Raw genomic sequence first — 14,825 nt, forward strand, 5'->3', positions numbered from 1 at the left:
TTAAATCATCTCAACATTATTTGTAATCCTTACTATGAGGTAGATGACACACAAATAGTTGTTATACCCCATTGTTTAGAAAATAATGACAAGGAAAAAAATTCTGTACATCTCAGTACAAACTCATTCACTGTTCCTGAAGTTTTTTGATCTGTGGTTGATTGATATATATGCCTTTCCAGTCTGATGTTGGAACTGTGGGATTTAAGCAACATCATATGCAGGAAAGGACTTTGTGAATTGCAACTGCAATGTTGAGGTAAGATTCACTCAAAACAACAATGACCAAAAGAGTTGGTTTTGAATGATTTTAGAAGAGGTGTCAAATTTTAAGAAAGTGTTTTCATGTACCTACAGCTCAGTCATCCTGTCTAAAATCAGGTGCGTCAGTCCTGTGTGCAACAATACGGTGTACACACAGTCAAGTTGGGACCTGGCTCTGCTGTTTGTCATGGTGTGGCCAGAAGGGCCTGGTCTGTGTGAGGGCCCTTCTTTATCTGCTAAGGGGCCAGGTGCCTTTGTCTATTCTGCCTCCGGGCCTTCTCCTATATTCCCAACAAGGTAATGTATGGGGAGTGCTCTCACTGTAAATGCCCACATAAATGCGAACTGTTACAATGTTGAATTTGAAAGGTGCTGTTTAAGTGCCACTTACTATTATTGTGGTTATTATTATAATTGAAGAGTATAATGGATTTCAGCAGCTAAAGATACAGATATACAATCTTTTACCACCAATCTCCCTGGGTATTTCACTTTAATAAGCACACTCCCTTTCATCTGAAGCTCTATGTTGATATAATTAACCTTCACCATATCGTGTGCTTTGCTTTTAATTCTGGATACACAACTTAGAATTATTTCACTGCACTTACTCCTTTAAATAGGCCTTATTTTATTTCTAAATTAAATAGCATTAGGGAACATGCTACCAGGCACACCATACTTATTATTTTTACAAATATATTATGTATGACTTAATATCTTTCTATATGCCTTGCTTTAACTGTGACTTAATGGGAATAAATATTTTATTTTTTAAAAAAATATTGTCAATGATGAAGAAAGGGAGGGGACATACTTCAGATTAAATGCTCATTTGGTTTACCTATGGCATTAACCAATTCAATTTTCAGCAAGGAATGTGTAACACTATTTTGTCTCTCATCTGGTATTTATTTCTCAAAATAAGTATTTTATTCTATTGGAAGCATTATCTGCTGATTTTTATAGACATCAAGTGAGCAAGTCACTTGAGCATATACCGCCTTCACGGCCTAAAAATCTCAACCTTCCTTATTAATTCATTCACCCTTCAACAACAGAGTCCTCCAGGGACTGCACTTTGTCAGGCGTTTCCAGGGCCCCTGTGGCAGCAAGTGACAGGCCCGCAACGCAGCCTGTTCCTTTGCCCAGCAACCATGCTGCAGATCCCACCACATGGCAGGATCCTAGCTGCTTTAGGGCCTGGGGTTTGCATTTTATTAGCCCAGACCCGGGTGGGGGGAAACACTTGAAGGTTGTTCCCTGGTTCCTGCCCACAAATGCAGGCAAAGCTTCTCATTGGCCCAGCCTAATAAAATTCTTCACCTCTGGGCAGATCAGCTGGGACAGGGGGTAATGCAAGGGCCTGATGGGAAAGGTCATGGTCAACCTTTACAGCCACAATAAGTCAGGCACATAACATCGTGCAATGGACTTTGAGTTCATACAATGCTTAAAATTTATTTGGGAAGTCTTCCCAATTGCCTACTACACAAAGTTGTGGGAACATCTGTGATGGGATAAGGCTTTCACTTTAGATACTGTCTGCCCGTTATGTGAGGTACGACGTCATGTACTCTGACACTAGCACTGCTATCCTCATCTTATAGCTCAGAAGCCTGCAGCTCTAACACAAGAGAAAATTGGCAATCTTGGGCTCAGAACCAAACCACAGATTGCTCTAGAGTGAAGTCTGTGGCCTAGTCACCACTAAAATTTTTAAACAAAATTTCTATCCAGAATATTTGCACTTAAGTAGGATCCAGCCCTCTAACTCTTCAATATCTTGGAGTTCTGTTTCAGGGTTAATCCACTTTATTTGTCCAGCCTGCAGCAATCATTAGAAACAGATGATGATGGCCACACTGCTTGCAGCACATCTTTCTGAGAACATTTCTCCACCCTCCCCTCTTGTATTATATTCATATCCTTTGACAAATGGTAACCCTCACACACACTCATTAATCCCAAAATTTGTCCTCATACACTAATTTTTATGCATAGTTGTACTTAAAATAACTCTACTGTAGAATACATTCAATGATTGTATATGTACAGCAAGAGACAATGCATCATTCAGTTTCTTTTTCTTTATAAGATGCTACTTTTCTACATAAGCCTGACAATGAAAACGAATTATTTTAAAACACCATTCCCTGACACTTTAAAAAAATGCATAGGTCCAATATGCATTTCTAACTTTTTGATCTATCATTATCAGAAAAGATGTAGCATTTAAAATGTTGGTACAGAAATCAATAACTATTATGATGTCTCTTCTGGAGACTAAATGACTATCATCAATGATTGCCTATATGTAAGATTGCACTGTTCATTTAGCTCAGGGAAGTAAAAGACTTTAATACCTCATTCAGAGTAAGCACCTCTCTAAAAGGTAAAGGTTACAAATGTGCTTTAGGGATGACAGAGAATAGAAGTTTTGCCCATACTTATCATAATGGCTTTTATAGATGTGTATTGGGAGGAGACATTTTGAGGTGAGGGGCAGGGGCCCCCAGAAGGGAATCCCAGCTCTATCTTTGATAGAGCATGAGGGTATTCTGTACATCTGGGCCTCTGGGTATATTCTGTGGCTGATGCCGTAACTCCTCTGGAGAGTAGGGCATAGAAACAGGCCTTTAAACAGAATTTCTTCTGTTAAATTCTGTTGCCTGGACATAAGCCCTACAACTGATGATCTGTACCCTTCATCCCAAGCAGGGCCTTGACCCATATATCATCTCTGTCTCCCTGGCATCACTGTGGCCTGAACCTACCTGGTATCTTTTCTGTTCTCCTCATCCTGGTATCTGCAAGCTCTAGGTGTGTTGGTAAACAGGAGGGCCACAGGGCCTGAAACACAGAAGGATGGTGGCTTAGCCCTGGATTCACAGGGTTACCTGCTCTGTGAGTTTTTGAATGACTTGACTTTTCTCAGACTCTGCGATATTATTCATAAACTAGTGATAGTTGTACTTCCCTGCCATGGCTGAAGTTAGGGTCTAAGCAATTTAAAAGATATTTGAAAAGAAATTATTAGAGTGTGTATAAGGTATCCAGCCTTTTGCCTGGCTGGTACTCGATAGATGCTGTACATGTTCTTTTTGGTTTTGGTTAATTAAATATAGGTAGCACGATGATATTGTTCACCAAGCCATTGCATAGATCCTAACAAACAAGGGTGAGAAGCATGGGCTCCCTGAGGCCTTAAACCCACCAATCACAGGCATCTGCACAGTCAGCCCTGGGTGGAGCCAGGAGGGAAGTTGCTAGCTGCCGACACTGGGGGCATCTCCCAGCCAGGGTGGGAGCTGCTGTTGCAAGAAGAAGAGGGCACAGCTGGTGGCTGGGTGGGGAAGAAGAGCATTTGGGACAGAGGGAACAGCAGGTACAAGGATGTGAGGCAGGAGGAGGAGCTCAGGCATGGAGAGAAAGGGACAATAGAGGGAGGGTTGTTAAAGTAGGATCTGGGCTTGCAGATCGGCTTTAGGTCTTGGTGTGGTGGGAATAATAGAACCCATTTGAAGACTTCCTCCTGAGGATGGGGGGTCTGACTTGCATTTTTAGGCCATCACTTAGCCTCTGCTGTGGAGAGAGGATGACGGAGACACAGCTTCTCAGAGTGCTGACTCTCCACGGACTAGTTAGTTAAGCAGGCGTTGTGGACTAATTCTTTGAGCTGCTATTTTCCTGTGAGAAAGTGGGTAACTTGGGCTACAGATAAAGAGAACACAGCAAAGGTAAACTCAGCATGAAATGGTGAAGGATCAGACACAATTGAGGTACCCCAAGCAGTGATCTATGTAGTCAGCACTGGCACTGTGTCTACACTGTGTCTAGAATCCTCCCCGCTCTGCTGTGGTACCCAACTTCTTCCTCCTTCCCAGAAAGATATCTGAATCTTCAGCCTAGAGAAATTGAACACAAATTCATTTGGCAGCAGAATTTGGACTGAACAGACCCAAGGCTACTTATAGTCTTTCTTTACTCTGCTTGCTTTTAATATTTTGCCACAAAATTATGTCTGCATTTTATTACCCTAGACCTCACAGGGAGGTATGTAATATGTAGTGTACATATCATATTACTTGTGCAAATTTTGAATTATTCTGAATTCCAAAATACATCTGACTCCAAGGGTTTATGGTCCTGCAATAGTCATTTAAAAAACCAGCAAACTGCATTTTGCAAACTTGCTTGCCCAAGGGCTCCCAGCAGAGCCAAAATATACCCTGGGTTTGTCCAATCCCATTATTCAAAGGACTCACCACCACATTCCACCTCCCTAACCATTTAGAAGAAATATGTTTACTGGCCCAGTGCCATTTCTCTGATTATGAAATGGGGATAATGGAGAAGCAAGAAAGAATTAAGACTGTGGAGGGGACAGGGTTTCATCCTGGTTTCTGCATATTTCTTGTCTTCTTAGAGTCTCTTAGTAGCCTCCCATTAACCACAGCAAACCCACACACCTGCATCCCTCAAGCCTCCTTGAAAACCATCTGATCCACAGAGTGACTTGGGTACAGTGACCACAGGCTTCCCCATACTTCTCTGACTGCATCCTGTTTGAGTGTTCATTATCTCATGTGTCCTTGTGTACGTTGATTCCTTGTTTATACTGGGAGCATTCTTGCCCTCTTTGATCTGTTGCTGGGCATGCTCACTGCTAGTGGTGTGTGAGCTGGGATTCTGTAGACAAAGGATAAGAAGGAAGACACCATAGACCCTCACCATTTTCTTCCTTACCCTCGTGGGTTAAGGACTATTGCTTACCATATGGAGACACTGTATAAAGCAGCAGGGGAAATTTTAGAATTATTTAGGTAGATGTTTCACTAATTTTAAAGTAAGGCAAGTTATTTGGAAAGCCATGGGTGTAGGCTCCAAAAGAAGCATCAATGACTACCCATGTCTAATAACAGAACCACAGTGTTCAGAGCTGAGGGAAAAGCCATGAGCCGCTTCATTAAATAAAACATATCAGTCATCACTTCATGCAGGAAAGAAGGAGGTCTAATTTAAGAGAGGCTCACAGAGTGAGGACAATTTGTTTCTTGTGCTGGGAATATGCAGTTCAGTGCTGTATTTCTGGACATCTGATGCCATTCAGAAAATGAAGAAAATATGGGAAGGTATCTTCCCTGTGAGACTGAACTGAAGGGGAGAGGTGCATTTTAGGTTTCCAGGGAGAATTGAATGGTCTGTTTGTGATGACTTGTCTGTCCCAACATTCCACAATATTTTTCTCTCTATGGTTTATGAAGGCCACATTGACAGTTGACAAGTTTGATTTACTTAGACCCTCGCCCCCATTTCACTACAACTTTACTTAAAATTTTAGGAACATAGTGATCATATACATTTGTTGGGATTTTAAATAGAAGGGATTATCATGTACCCCCTTTAGTCAGCAAACTAAAAGGGGAAGAGATGATATTCTTTTATTTAAGAACAATATAGTAGCGATACTTGATAATGATTCACTTTATTTTTGGGTTTGATGTTTTCCCTGAAGTCTAGCTGGGCATCTCCTGGCTGTCGATAGGCTCAGTTTTGTACTTAGCTTTGACTCCCACTGCTTGTATGTTCCAAAACATAAATGGTACCCTATGTGAAATGCAACTTTCAGATCAAAACTGAATCTTATATTTTAAAACTCATCAAACATAATTTATTGAGCAAGAACAACATTTCTCTAATGAAAAGGATATTTGAGAAAACTAGACTTTCTGAAGTAATTATCGGTCCTAAGGACAAGTAGTCACCCCACAATTGCCACCACCTGTGCCTACCTTCACAGGGCACTCTTGGGATGTCATCCTCACCTTTCCACTCTCCAACATCCATCTACTCTGAAACTCACCTCTATTTATGAAGCTGAAGAGAAGACACACAAACATACAGAGAAATTATGCAACTAATTCTATGTCAAAGAGCAAATAGCAATACCAAGATTATCAGCTAAACACTTGATTAGCAATAGCAGATACTTATTGAATACATACAAGTATTTTATGTCAAACATTCTTTTGTTTTGTGAAGATCTCATTTCATCCTCCATTTATTTGAAATCAGTGCTGTCATCATCCATTTTTTTACAGTTAAGAAAACCTAGTTTTCTTAGATTAAGTAGTGAATAGTTGAAGTTCAGACTCAGGCTGGCAGATTGCAAAGGCATGCACTTCTATGGTACAATTTATTTCTTTTATTCTAATTTGCTGCTGTGGTTTTTTATTTTTTATAATATATAAAGCTCTATATATTAGTCACATTTTCACCGGGTGGAACAAGATACCCAGCACCTGAAATCTAAAGAAGTTTACTTGGACTTACAATTTTAGAGGGTTCATTCCATGGTCTGCCTGCTCCAAGGCAGAAATGACATAGTGGGAGGGATGGTGGAGGAAAACTATTTACCCTATCATAGTTGGAAGTTTTTTATAATATATAAAGCTCTATATATTAGTCACATTTTCACCGGGTGGAACAAGATACCCAGCACCTGAAATCTAAAGAAGTTTACTTGGACTTACAATTTTAGAGGGTTCATTCCATGGTCTGCCTGCTCCAAGGCAGAAATGACATAGTGGGAGGGATGGTGGAGGAAAACTATTTACCCTATCATAGTTGGAAGCAGAGAAAAGAGGAAGTGGGGGAGGGGGAGGGACCCCCTCCAACATGCTCCCAGTACCTCCCCGCAACTAGTCCTATCTCCTAATAGCACTTTCAGCTGTTACCTCAGTAGCAGATTCTTCCACTGATGAGGGAGCACCCTATGGTATAATCACCTTCCACAAGTTCCACCTCTGAACACATGAAACTTTTAGGAGACATTTTAGATCTAAAGCATAACACCTATGCATTCTATCTGTTCGTCACAGTATATTTCTCTCTCTTAGCAACATCATTGTCAGGGATACAGTGATAGAGGTCCATGCTTGCAGAAATAAAGCTACTGTCTATAAGATACAGATGGGCTTGATATGGGCTGGATTTGGGTTAAACCTCAGGACTCCATACACTTTTCCAAAAGACTTTTTGGTTCCTGCTGACAGTCATATAAACAGGACTCCTTGCCAGAGGTATCTACCTCTGGTATGCCTTTAATTTAAGTCAGTATCTAGCTATAAGTCCAGCCTTTGAAGCTAAGGGATTCACCAGGGCACACTGAAAATAAATGTTATTTGGCCAAATACAGTAGAGGGAACTCTTCCTTCTGTAGTCAGGTCTGTAGATAGATCCAGGAGCCCTGGGAGCAGGAGACAAATGCAGTACAGATTCATCATTGGTATTCATTGACTTTCTAACACTGTAACAAAATACCTTCACTTACAGAGTGAAACAGGTATATTCTGGCTCTCTGTTGTAGAGGTTCCAGCCCATGACTGGATGAATATGCTGCTTTTCTATTTCTGATGGGGGATGGGTTCCAGATGGCAAAGGCAGGGGCCACAGAATACAGCAAAGTGCTCATTTCATGGTATAGAACCAAAACAGAGAGAGGGAAAAGGGGTTAGAGTCCCACCTTCTGCTTCCAGGGCACACCCCCAATAACCCAAAGGTCCTATCTCTTAAAGCGTACACACTTCCCCAAAGCACCACCCTAGGGATCAAGTGTGCAATAGAGAGATCTCTGGGCATACTCAGCATCCACACTGCAATAGATGGTGAGGTCATAGTCTGCATATGTTGTTGCTATCACTGAGACTCAGCACTTTCCATCCTCCATATCCTTATTCATGCCAAGAGGAGATACTTCAAAGTAAACCTCACAAAACCTTTCCTACCTGTCCCAGTGTTAGTGAGCCTATGCCTTATAGGGTGCCCGTTAGAACTTTTTACTTTCTCTTTCCATATTGCATTGTTTCTTTCTTTTTCTTTGCTACTTTCCTACTGAACCACAGGCTTCTACAAAACTGACATGTATGAACCAGTACAGCACCACATGCCTGTAACACCAGTGCTCTGGGAAGCTGAGGCAAGAGAATCACAAGTTCCAGCTCAATGTGGGCAACTTAGGAAACCAAACTAAATAGATAAGTAAATAAAAATTTTAAAAGCAAAGGCACTAGATTCAATTTCCAGTTCTACAAAGCAAAGCAAAACAAAACAAAATAGCTAACATAAATTTGTAGCTTGTATTCACTTAATCAAGAGCCTTAAAAGGAAATGAAAGTTGCTAGGTGTTGTGGTGCACACCTGTTATCCCAGCCCTCCGGAGGCTGAGGCAAGAGGACACTGTGAGTTTGAGACCAGCCTGGGCTACATAATGAGTTCCAGGTCAGTCTCAACCACATATTGAGACCCTGTCTCAAACAAACAAACAAACAAAAAGAAATCACACAATAACAAATGTTGGCGGGGTTGTGGGGAGAAAGGAACCCTCCTCCATTGTTGGTGGGAGTGCAGACTAGTGCAACCACTATGGAAATCAATATGGAGATACCTCAAAGAGCTTGGACTGGAGGTGCCATTTGACCCAGCCATCCCTCTGTTGGGTATCTTTCCAAGAGAACTAAAAGAATCATATCACAGAGAAGTATGCGCACCCATGTTTATAGCGGCACAGTTTGTAATAGCTAAATCTTGGAAACAACCTATTTGCCCATCCGTTGGAAACTGGATAAAGAAGTTGTGGTTTTTCTATAAAATGGAATATTACTCAGCCATAAAGAGCGAGAGAATAGATTCATTCATAGGAAAATGGATACATATTGAAGATATACTCCTAAGTGAAATAAATAAGTCCCACATGTGTAAATACCAAATAGTTTCCCTGGTGTGAATATTCTGCAACAATGCATAAGATTCTAATAAGATTACTGACATTTAGAAATGGGAGGAAAGGAGCTAAAGGTGTAGGGAAGGTGTGATACGTAGGGGAAGAACAAAAAGGGAAAAGAAAAAAATGTGAGAGAATGAAAAGATGAAAATAAAGTGTTTGTAGATGGGGAGGGGAGGAGGGGGTGAAGGGAGGGCAGAGGTAAGGGGAAAAAATGAGAATCAAGACTTGCCATGTAAAGGTACATGATCCCAACAATGAATGTAACTGTACTGTATCCCTAAATGTACCAATAAACTCAATAAAAAAAAAAAAAGTTGAAGGGTATAGACAGGGATGGGGGTATTACTCAGGCTGGGGATAGTTGCACGAGTGTATATCCTGAAGGAGATCACATGGACCAGACAACTGAGTGGTGATGGAGGCTGGAGAATAGCTAAAGCTGGTCAGAGAGCATCCTCATCTCCTAGCCCACGCTGGCAGTTAGCTGGGTGATAGCTGGGTGATGCCCACAATGACATCCACATTCTTGCTCAAGAAGCTGTGACAGGTTACATCACATAATACTAGGAATTGCGATTAAATTAGGGATCTTGACGGGAGATTATTCTGAAATGTTCAGGAGATTCCAGTAACCACAGGGTCTTCGTAAGAGAGAAACAAGAGTAAGAACAAACCACGGAAGCAAAAACTTGGAGTGAGTCCATAAAGGTCACAAGCCCAGGGGTGCAAGTGTTCTCACAGAAGAGGTAGAAAAGAGAAGGAACAGGATTCTCCCTGATTCCCTCCACAGCAACACAGCCCTAGTGACTTTAGCCTGGGAAAACTCATTTTGGACTTGTGTCCTTTGGAAATGTAACATAATTATTTTGTGTGGTTTTAAGGCATAATGTCTGTTTTGATTTTTATAGCAGCAATAGAAGACTAATGCAAACATCAGTAAGATGGAAGAGTAGGCTTTGAAGAAGGACCAGCAGTCAAGCTAGGAGCTCTGGCTAAAATGGTCAATCGGGGACTTGGATAGACCTGTAAGGATTGGATGGATCAGATCCCCTTGGCAAAAACAAGAACTAGCTGCTGTTTTATCCATCTCAAGTAATCTGTAAGGTTTTGGATTTGAATATGCCAAAGAATTTGAAAGGTCATCCAAACATGCTATAATGTATTTACCCTGTGACCCACACAAGATAAGTTCAAGTTTGTTTAGTAATAGGTCCAACTACACATACAGAGTATTTGGATAAAATTTCAATAGCATTATGGAATCCTTTGAAGCCTATATGTGGATCCTTTTTCTATATCACAAACCCAGGAGCAAGCCTTAAAACAAATCAGTCTCAGCTGGGTGTGGTGGCACAGGCCTGTAATCCCAGCAGTCTGGAAAGCTAAGGCAAGAGGACACACAAGTTTAGTCCCAGCCTGAGCAATTTAAAGACTTAGTGAGAACTTCTCACCATAAAAAGTAAGAAAGGGTTGGGGATGTAGCTCCATGCAAAGGCCCCAGATTCTATCCTCAGTATTACAAAAGGGAATTGACCTCCATGTAATTGTTCCTCTAGCTAGAAACGGCTGTCTCAGGTTCTCAAACAGACATGGAGTATTGGACAGAGGTGGCTTGAATTAGTGAGTTCTGGGAATGAGAGGACCAGGAATAAGGGGCTATAAGAAAATCCAAGGGTGCTTTCCAGACCTTTGGGAAATCAGAGCCCTTTGTCAAGTGGATGAAAACAGAAACATGTTGACCTCTGGCTTCTATCTTCCATGAGTTTATCGTAGTAGTTTCCTGGTCATGGATTCTCCTGCAGTTGCAAGTGGCCAACACAAACACTGGGCAGCAAGCTCCCCAGGCCTCCGTGGTTGTGGGTCAGCAAATTCCCTGAGCAGGAAGTGAGACTTGAGGAGCAAGGGCAGGGGATGGGGGTACAGCTGGTAAAACTGGTGGGTGTCTGCTCAGAGGTGGTCTTTCCTCGGCAGCTGGAGCCAAAAGAGGGCCTAGGGGATTTACAGAAATGCTCAGAGGGTCCCAGTACATTGTGCATTCCAAAAGGGCTGTCATTTTTTCGATAGGAAAGGGAAAATTGATTTTCACATGCAGTTACTTTTAATCATCCAAGTTCAATCAAGGTTGCTTTGACTTTTGCGAACTGCTTAAAAATGTAACTTCATTTTTCTTCATGTATTTATAGTCTATTTATGTCTAGATTAAACTGTATTAATTTAGTTTTAATAATAAAAAACATGTACTATATTATATGCTTATTTTGTGCCAGGAATTCTAACAGTCTGTACAGATTTTCTCCATGGATTCTCATAGCAATCCTGTGGAAAAAAATACGCTTACTGCCTTTCCATAGATAAAGAAAATGAAGCTAAAGGTTAAACCACTCACCAAAGGCCCCCTGGGTCATAATAAGGTGGAGTCAAACTCAGTTTTCCCTAGTACCAGGACTGTGAACTGCGATGTTTCTCAACATTCAGGGTGCCTCAGAATCAGTCACCTTGCAGAGAATGGTTAAACAGAGACACCTTCCTCCCTCGCTCCAATTTCTGACTCAGCAGGTCTTGGTGGAACCTGAGAATCTGCATATCTAACTAAGCCTCTGCAGATGCGGATGCCTCTAGGATGAGGATCTCACTTGGAGACCTCAGCACTGCACTGCACCCTTTCAAAATAGCAGCCTGTGAGATGCTTTTGCATTCCCCAACACTGTTGTTTCCCTCTTCCACTTTAGTCGAAGAAAGATAATTTTGCAGTTCTTTTGAGATGACCTCTTCCTGGAACACTTAGTGACTGTGCCTTGTCTCTCCTCACTGCCCCTCAGCACACGACCAGGGGCTTTGTGCCTATTAGCTGTAAAAGCGAGTTCAAGTCTCCAGGCATTTTCTTGTTGGAAATCCAAAGAAGCGCATCCATCTTACAAATGATGTTTCAACTCTGCCTAAAACATAAATATTTATGAGTGTGAGGTTAGCTGTTTGGCATGCAATACATATTTTTTTTTTTGCGAAAGTTTTCCCATTAGAAGACAGTTGCTTAGGAAAGCCTTAGAAACGAATATTGCATCTCGTTTCATGAGGATTGTGGAAAACTAAACAGCAAGAGGATCCACATTCCAATTGCTGATGAGAGGTGAGGACAAGTTCCCACAACCTCCCAGCGCTAATGAATCACAGTCTTGACATGCAGCATGGCTCTGAATCGTGTTTCCAAGCCATAATTAAGGAGGGAGAGCAGCATTTTCTTCAGGCTGAAGACAAATTTATGAAGGAGGAGCTGTGAGGAGCAGATGGTAGCAGAGGTTGGATGACCCATAAGGCTGGGGAAGCCCAGGAAACACAGCCAGCCAACCCCAGCCCCCTGGGGTTCTTGGCTTGGCGATGTGGACACCAAGTGGATGTAAGATTCTGTGGTGTCCCTTGGCTTTTCCACTTGAAGCTTGTCAATGGAGGGTAAAAAGGTCACTCCCCAAAGATGAAATCAGGATGACAGGTGACATACGGGACCGTTGGGAGAAGTAGGGATGAAAATCCACCCATACAGCCCCATAACTCCAACTGTGTTGACATATGATTTTATGATGTTGCAAAAGCAATGTGCACTCAATAGAAACTGAACTTTGAATTGGCAATTTGGATCCTTTCTCAAGCTAGTGATATGTAATGTGAGCCTTCCTCCTGAAGTGCTAATTTCCTCTTCTCCAGATGTCTGTGTTAGGGTGAAAGAGACCAAGCCTTTCTCTGCCCTCTGTCTTTGGCTACCTGGATGAGTTGATACGAAGCCTGGTTTCCCTTATTCTCACTTTCCTCATCTTGGGGTGATGCTGACTTTCAGTGTCCAGATGGAGTCACCAAGGTGTAGAGCCTGGACTAGGTTCTGTGTTGTCCTAGATCTGAGACCTTGTTCCTCGAGCACAGCCTGGCATTGGGTAAGCAGAGGGTGCAAGTTTAATGCCAAGAAACACTGTGCTGCCTTGAAGGAAGTTATCCTCGACAGAGCACTTGTCTTTAGGCAGCTGAGCTGCTACAGGTACACTTCCTCCAGAGTTCTCTGGGCTTTGTTTCTACTGAGAGGCAGAGACAGAAGAGACATAAGGCATGAATTCAAGTCACTGCAGAAACCCTTGCTGCTCTTTAATTAAACAGTACTGTTCTGTGGGCAACTTAACAAACCAAATCAGGAGTTGAGATAGAGGAGGGAAACAAAAAGATGACGAAGAAATGACACGGGCAAAAAGGGAGAGAGGTGGGGTAAGGAGAAGAGGAGAGGGAAAGAGAGTAGGAGGAAGTTTCAAAGTACATGACAGCAGATACCTAGTACTTGATTTTGTTGTGGTGGTCTTTTGTTTGTTTGTTTTATCTTTTTCTTTTTACTGTACTGGGAGTTGAACTCAGGGCCTTTGCACTGAGCTACATCCTCAGACTTTTTGTTTTTGAATTTGAATTTTTTATTTTGAGGTAAGTTCTTGCTAAGTCACTAAATTAACCAGAGTGGGCTTGAACTTGTGATCCTCACGTTTCAGCCTCCCAATGTTGCTACTACTACAAGCACGCCCACAGTGTCGCACATCTGACTGGCTTCTTGGCTAGTGTGGCCAGCTCAGGGTGTCTGAGCTCAGGATTTCACATCCACTCTGAAAACCAGGAATCTGAGAAGGAGCTTAGCCCTGCAGTACCCTCCAAGTGCCCTCGATCGGTGCACCCTCCATATCCAGGGCCTAATTCACCTTTCCAATAGGTTGCCCTGATCTGAAAACTTTGAGGTAAAAGACAGAAATGTAGAAGGAAGTAGCTGGTGATGAGCAGCAGGTCTGTGGCCTTCCTCCCCAGGGAGAGAAGCATACATAGGGGATGAGCTGAAATAACATGGAAAAATAAACAAAAAAATAAGGCACATTCAAATAAAAAAGGCAACTTCAAAGCCATTATGATTTCAAATTAGGAAAGGGCAGGAATAAAAATGTCTATGTGAACTCTGTTTTAGGTAATTCCTAAGTAGGCTAGTAGATTCTAAGACATTCTGTTCCCATGAGAAACTATGCTCATATTTGAAATGATTCCTTAAGTCATAATATTCTTGAGTTATTGTTGTAACAAAGCTTCCTTGTGAGTGCCGGGGATTTAGCTCAGTGGTTCCACCGCCTTCCTTGAAGCTTCCTCATGAGCCTTACCATTATTACCAGCAATCAGACTTTAGTAAATCCAGCACCACTGATTCAAATAATTTTAGACTTGTTGAAATGGCTCTATATAAGCAGTGATAAGTAATACTTGAATTTTCAAATTTATTCCTTCTAATCTCCTTTTAAATTATCCTGTTCATTTCTAAGAAGACCAACAAAGAAAGGGTTTTTAAATTTTAAATGCTCAAAACACACACACACACACACACACACACACACACACATTCACAGCAAAGGGACATATTTCAAGAGTTAATAGGAGCCACTAATGTTTGCATCTCATTGTCGGTATGGACCACTGATTCAATACATAGTGTAGTACTGAGAATTTACTCCAAGTCACCTGACAGAGTATATACTGGAAAAACCAAGGCAAGCATTAATGTTGCTCTTAACTGAATCAAAATGCAGACTAGGACTGGGATAAATTAATATATGTGTTGATCCTTCTTTTAAGCACCTACAGGGCATTAGGGAGTTTGGCTGAAAAGTTGTCACTGCCTGGCATCCCTCACATGGTAGTTTCGTCTTTTTTCTGGGACATCTAGAAGTAGAAAACGGTCATTTTCAGCTCAACAGGCAGATGTACCTTATAT

Source organism: Fukomys damarensis, unplaced genomic scaffold (assembly GCF_012274545.1).
Source record: "Fukomys damarensis isolate Sample0158 unplaced genomic scaffold, DMR_v1.0_HiC HiC_scaffold_9, whole genome shotgun sequence".
Lineage (NCBI taxonomy): Eukaryota > Metazoa > Chordata > Mammalia > Rodentia > Bathyergidae > Fukomys > Fukomys damarensis.